Here is a 7,701-nt window from a genome sequence, read left to right on the forward strand (position 1 = left end):
GTCATATAGATGCAACAATTAACACGAAATATGCTCTAACTCTCTAAAAAATGCAACATGCAAGTTATGACTACAGTTCTGAAAACGTAGTTTATAAAGAATCACTTCAGCAGCCCAGATAATCGATTAAAACCTTGGTTAATCGATTAACGTGTTACAAAATTGTAACTGATTCGGTTTTCCATGTTAATCGATTAAATCATACCTTAATCGATTAACATCATATTTCCAAGTGTATTTTCAAATTGCAAAACTCAAATACGTTATGCACTTAATTTATACATGTTCAACACTAAGTTTATGCCTAGGATGCACAGATTACATGTATTTATATGATGCATGAACATATTATAAATGACATATTTCAAAACTTAAAATGATTTAAAGTTTTATGCATATGAGACATGTATTGAGTTTACCTAAGCCTTAGACTCAACCTAAACTAATTACTAGTCTAAGTCTAATACCAATCTAGAGACTTAAGCATGCTGATTTGTTGATGATCTTCAAGCTCTTATAATCACAAGTTGTCCTCATCAAAACTAAACACATAGTGAGAAAGCTTTCCAAAGTGCTATCTTGACATGCGCACTTTCAAATCGGAAATTTCATTTATCAAAATATCAACATTTAATTTAAACATAACAACAGTGACATACCCTTTCCATACAAATACTTCATTCATAGTAAGAGTATATAAGTTTGTCGCTTTGGTCTAGGTAAAACCATACATATTAAGAACAAAACCAGAAACTAAAATCTTTCTCATCTATGAAGTGTGCATCACATATTTGAGAATCATAATCTTCATAAATGTAAACTTTAGTTCCACATAACCAGTTCCAGTAACAACAATGGTATAGGAATTACCGAGCAGAACTTTCTTGTCATCAGCATCTATGTATGTTTTAAACATATCACGATCATAACACACATGGCAGGAGGCGCCAGTATCTATCCACCACTCATTAGATCCTGAACGATGTTAACCTCAATATCACTGCAACAAGTGGCTCATCAATCATGTTGGCTTGTGAAGGACGATACATTGGTTTATTCTTGCACTTGCGAGCCATATGACCTAGCTTCCCACATTGGAAGCAGACAAACAAATTGCCAGAGTTATTTTTAGGAGGTGGGTTAGCATATTGGACCTTATGGGGTTCCAATTCTTGTTGCGACTGGTGTTCTTGATTTTATTCCCATTGCGGTTCTGATTCTTAAGACTACTGCAAGTAGGCTTTAGAACCGCACCTGAAAATTTGTTCTTAGTGTTTTTGTTGGAGACAATCGATACCTTATCTCTTTGATCTTGTTTATGAACTTCTTCTTCAATACAAGGACGAATTATAAGAGATTCCAAAGAGAATGCTTTGGTCTTATGTCTTAGAAAGTTTTTGAAGTCCTTCCAGCCTGGAGGCATTTTGTCAATGACGACAACCACTTGAAATTGCTCATCTAGGGGCATACCCTCAGACATGATTTCATGAGAAAATCTATGTTTCTCATGGGAGTGAGACTATACTGATTTATCATCAGTCATCTGATACTTGAGGTAGCAACTAATAGCATACTTTTTGTCTCAACTTCCTTAGTATAATATTTTTTTCTCAAGTACATACTATATTAATTTGGAAGACTTGTATGGGCTTTAGTAATCATAGAGATCATCAGACAACTCATTTAGAATGAAATTCTTACATAGATAATTATTTTCATTCAAGAGATTTGTATCAATAATAGTTTATCCTTCTCCTCCTTTTCAGCTTTCTCCGGCACCAGTAGGACGCCAGTTTTCAGAATATGGGCAACTTTTCTCATGGTGAGAAAGAATTATATCTTATATTGCCACCATTTGAAATTAGTCCCATCAAAACGAAATGATTTGTTAAGGTCAAAGTTTTCCGGCCTAATAATATTCTCCATGAAAGCCATTGCAGTAGGAAACGTCTTAAAATTGTTGTTTATGTAGCTTGAAAAAATTCTACATGACACGAAAGGATACTTACTGGCTGAGTCACAACCAAGACACTCCCTTTAAGATGTTTCATGACACTGGCCAAAATGTGCAAGCAGATTATCAACCACATCATCCCCAAGATAAAACAACTCAGTTCTCTGTTTTTGAATTATTATTGTACTATAAGAATCGGTATCGAATACACCCACAATTGGCTACCAATGAATTCTCAAAATACCAATAGTATGATTGTCATTGTCAATTCTTTTCTCATAATATGACTACTAGTGGTAGTTCTCGAATTTCCCACAATTTCGTTGTCTGTGCCAAGTCTACTGCCACAGAAAGGAAGAGTGAGAAGTAGGTATGTAAACACCCAATTTTCACCAGAGTAAATTACTTTCAAAATAAATTGATGCGTAAATAGAAATTTGAGTGTAATGTTAAGGGGTGTGGCAACTGGGCCTTGGTGAGCTCACTAGGTTAAATGTTTAACCCTAATTACACCTATATATAATGCCTAACTTAGCAACTCACAAAAGGGGGAATGAACAAAAAAAAGGAGGCAACCCTAATTTTTGAAAAAGAGAAAGAGGCACACTTAGAAAGAAAAAAGACTTGACAAGGAGATAAGAGAGAAACTAAAACAAGAGCATCATCTTCTTCATCTTTTTCATAAGTTCTAAAGATGTACTTTTCTTCTCATTTGTTTTATTCTCTTTTTGTTATTTATAATGTGTGTATTAACAAGTACTTGTATTTGGAAACTAATTTCATTGTTAAACATCTCACATTGTCATTAACCCTAAACCCCCAATTTAATTTTACCCCCACCGCAAATTGATTTCCCATAACCTAACACCAAATTAATTTTAGCCTAAATCCCCAAATCATCTTTAGCCTAAACCCCAAATCAATTTTTACCCTAAAACCCCAAATCAATTTCAAACCCTAACCCTAAACCCCATTTAATTTTTACCTCAAAACCCTAATTCTCAATTTAATTTTAACCTAAATCCCAAATTGATTTTATCCTAAACCTCATCCCCAAATTGATTTTAAAACATAATCCACAAATTGATTTGTAACCCTAAACCCCCTTAAATCCTTTTATTATTTACTTATTTCTTATTCTTTAAATTTAAATAAATTATGTTTTATTATTTCTTTTATTTTTTATTATTTTTAATTATTGTATTTCCTCGTTAGTGTATGTTAGTTTCGTTTATTTCTATTTATTATTTTTGTTTGTTTGTTTAATTAGTTAATAATGTATATATATATATATATATATATAAATGCAATAAAAATGTTTTTTTTTAAAAAGCAATGTGAAGTGGTCTCACTATAGGTTGGGTGTCTTGTTGCGTCACTTCATGTCGTCTAAAATTAGGTAAGGTAACCCCACTATAGGCCTAGTGTTTTGTCGTGTTACCTTATCTTGTAAAATAAATTTTCAAATAAGTTTAAATGTGATGTGTAAAATGCAATAAAAAATATTTTTTAAATTGATATGAAGTAGTTCCACTATAGGCCAAGTGCTTTGTCGCACTACTTCATGTCGTCTAAAATGAGGTAAAGTAACCTCACTATAGGTCTTGTGTCTTGTCGTATTACCTTATCTTCATAAATAAATTTAAAGGTGACGTGTAAAATGCAATAAAGAAAAATATTTTTAAAATAATATGAAATAGTTCCACTATAGGTCGAGTGTCTTGTCACGCTACTTCATGTCATCTAAAACAAGGTAAGGTAACCCCACTATAGGCCTTGTGTCTTGTCGTGTTACCTTATCTTGTAAAATAAATTTTTCAAATAATTTAAAAAGTGACGTGAAGTGGTTCCACTATGGACTGAGGGTCTTGTCGCGCTACTTTATATCATCTAGATAATATGAGGTGGTTCCACTATAGGACTCGTACCTTGTCGCGTCACCTTGTCTTGTTAATTTTTATATGAATAAATAAAAATAAAAATATATCGACTAATCATCCATTTTCTGAAAGAACTATGTAGCATTGATTTCTCTATTGCAGCTAAAGATACGTAGGAACATGTATTTCCCTATTCTGCACTAACAAATAAAAATTATTTTTTGTCTTTCTTTATTTTGTTTAATAATATGAGGATAAAATTAATGTTTTGAATAAGTATCCATATAACTGATCTAGGTACCGTTTTTATAACGGGCGGTATAAGGTGTCTAATACCTTCCTCATCCGTAACCGACTTCCGAACTTTATTTCTCTATGCACGTAGACCAATTTTTAAAAAAAAATTGGTTTTTCATGTTTTCCCTCTAAAAAACATCGATGGCGACTCCATTGCATTTATCTGCATATTTCCTGTCACGCCCACGAAGGTGGGTTAGCGACAGCATGACAACTCCACCGGGGATAGCTAAGTGTCAAGCCTTAAAAGATGAATTATGTGGATATTTTCATTAATTTAATTTTAATTTAATTTAACTCCCTTGTATATAGAATTTGTGTTTTGCAGTCGTGTACATGTTATGGGCTGGTTTATGGGGTTTTATAAATTGTTATTTTTGAGGTTTTTACACTCTCACACACACTTCACTATTCATGCATTGTTACTTCGGCCGTCTATCAGGCCTATTTTATCTATTGTTAGGGATATATTGATTAGTCGTCATTGGGCATTCATGCACATTTCAATATTGCACTAATGTATCACTCGGATTGTTACTGGGTATTTCAGGTATGATCCCCATGGTGTCTCGTACAACTTTCTGTCATATTTGTGTATTTCGGTCGTAAGCTTTCACTAGTGATGGTAGTTCGAAGACCTAAAGGAAGTCTAGTACCATCAAGTTCTGCATATATGGCCCTTAGGGTTGGCCCTTTAGACCCAAATGAACCTTATAGGATACACCACCTTTGTATAGGACACGAGAGTATACATTTTTTATTGTTATATATTATTCAGCATAAAGTTGGGAAAACTTGCATGCCACAATCATAATGACTCACCGCCACATGATCCTGAGTGAATTAAGGTACCATTGCACTTTGACATACTTATGCCACGATGGAAGGCTCACAAAAAAACATTTCATAATTCTATCCACATGCATATCATGCACTCATGAAAAAAAATCATAATAAAAACAAAAATCATTTCATTCACATGCATATCATGCAATACATAAAAGCAAAAAACAAAAAACACTATAACATCCATGTGCATGCCATGCATTTAAAAATAAAATCATTTCATAATAGCATCTATAACCATATCATGTGTAAAAAAAACAAAAATGCGTTACTTGCATTCATGCACTAAATCATTCAATTTCATGCATGTCGCGTCCCAAAAAAAATTGAAAGAAAAAAAAAAGAAAATATAGGATTCACGCAGCATTCATGTCACTACAACATTTAGTATATCACTTATGTGAAGTGCATTAATAGTCATACATCCCTTACTTACACATATGTGAAAGGACTAACATTATCATATGTTTTTTTAGATCTTTTATTGAACGATGTCCAAGACCATGAATTATCAACAGAACAAATGCAATCACATTATGGGGTTTGTGTGCTCTTTCTATGATTGTCACCAACCACTACATCAAAAATAATTTTTTTAGACCAAACTCCTTGGGAGTTGCAAATTCAAAATGGGAATCATTGCACATCCTAGGGAAAACAACGCTAATCAAAGTCATATTTTCAACACCAGAGCTCGAACAACAATGAAGGCTAACAATTCACGAAATGAAGGAGTCTAGGTGTCTACATATATGATGGGACGAGGAGAAGGGTTCTGTCATTGATTTTTAATTCCTACTCTCCACCAGTGCCTTGGAGAAAGACAAATCGTTCGTAAATAATGTCATCCTTCCTGACAAAGTCATATTTTCATACGATTTGAATTTTCACTACACCAAATCTTGCATTTTATTGAGGTTTTTGTATGGAGGTTATTGAAATCTCCAAAAATAAATTAAATAGACCCGCTAGACAATTAAGTAAATAAATAATGGAGGTTTTTCAATTTCCACAATCAATTTCCGATTACAAAAACCTAATGAGTATGCACCAAACCCCAATTTTCATTCTTCCATTACAAAATCTATCATCCTCTTCCACGCAAACCCCAAATCAATTTCTTTTCCACGCCCAAATCAATTTCTTTTCCAAGCAAACCTCAAATCAATTTCTTTTCCATGCAAACTCCAAATCTATCATTCTCTTCCACGTAGCAAACCCCAGGTAAGAAACACATTATTTTCCATTCTTTCTTGCCCAAATTTTATGGTAAGAGCTTTTTAAAATCTGAAGAGAAGATTAGGTTGGTTAGTTTGGAGAAAAGGAAAGTAAGTATTTCGAGTGTTAGGTTGGTTAGTTTGGAAAATCTGAAAGAGAAGATTAGGTCTTCTCTCCCAAACGTGCACCTACCGATCCTTTTGGCGCTCCTTCTCTTCTTCTCTCCAATCTTTTTCAGCAAGGCCAGCCTCTCGTGAGAACTATTTCATTCATTCATTATATATTATGTTGTTTGTTTGATTCTTATTATATTTTTTGTTTAATATGAATTTTTAGATCTTGATATTATTATTGACTTATTGTTATGTTAGTTTTTTACTCAGATTTAGTTTCAAACTAAATTTACTTGTATGACATGACTCTCCTTACACTTTTAGGTAGAAATTTCTATGTTTTGTGTACTTTACAAACTGAATAGATTTAACACAACATCATAATATATATCCTGTTGTTTAATATGATTGTTTTGTTTATGATTAGAGTTTCAAATAAAGTACATGTATATGCACAATTGGACACTTACTTATTTTGTATATTTATGTATGTGTTTGATGAATGACTGCTCAAACATCAAAGAGGAACACATCAAAAAGGATCACATAACTGAAGGTTTTAAAAAAAATGTGTGATTGGACTTGAACATATAGAGTTGTTTTAGTATTATCTTACTAGTAACTAGCCTATAAATAATGGATTTGATTTTTTTTTTTTAGTGCAAAGACTTTCCTAGTTCGTGTTGCTTCTTTTTTCTATACTTGATCTACTTGTTTTTTTATTGTTATTTTTTTCAGGATATGTGATTATATCTTTCCGAGCATGAGAAGTTAATGATTTTGGTAGTGATCGTGACCTTGTATGGCATGAAACCAATCTTCCATATGCTTCTTGGGGACCTGGAAGTACCAGAACTCTTGCTTTGAAATATGACCCATCTGAGGTATGACTTGCTGGCTGGCAATGATACTCCTATACTCCTATTATGTGCTTCACTTACATGCATAGGTTCTGCTTAAAGAATGTTTAAAGTATTTCCTTTAATATACTGGACTTTATCATTACTTGTTCTCTTTCCAGGCTTTGAACGCAATGGGAGTCTATCTGCTCATGTTTTCTTTGCACTATCTGGATATTCACCTAACCCAACTGACCCGGAATATCAACCTCATGCAGCATTTGGAAAGACACATGGTAAGATGTGTTAGTTCTTTAGCCATTATGAATCAAAGAATTTTATATTTTCACATCATTGGTATTTTCTATGTGAATTCCATTAGTATTGGGCTATCACAAGGTCCTCGGAGTGTTGTTTCATTAGGTCCTTTAAGATTTAACAGTATAGTCATAAATTTTACAAGTGTTTTAAAGATGGAGGCATATAATATGAACAAGGAAATATATATTAACTCATTTTTTTTTCAAAGCAACATATGAAATTAGCTCTTTGAT

Source organism: Lupinus angustifolius, chromosome LG16 (assembly GCF_001865875.1).
Source record: "Lupinus angustifolius cultivar Tanjil chromosome LG16, LupAngTanjil_v1.0, whole genome shotgun sequence".
Taxonomy (NCBI): Eukaryota; Viridiplantae; Streptophyta; class Magnoliopsida; order Fabales; family Fabaceae; genus Lupinus; species Lupinus angustifolius.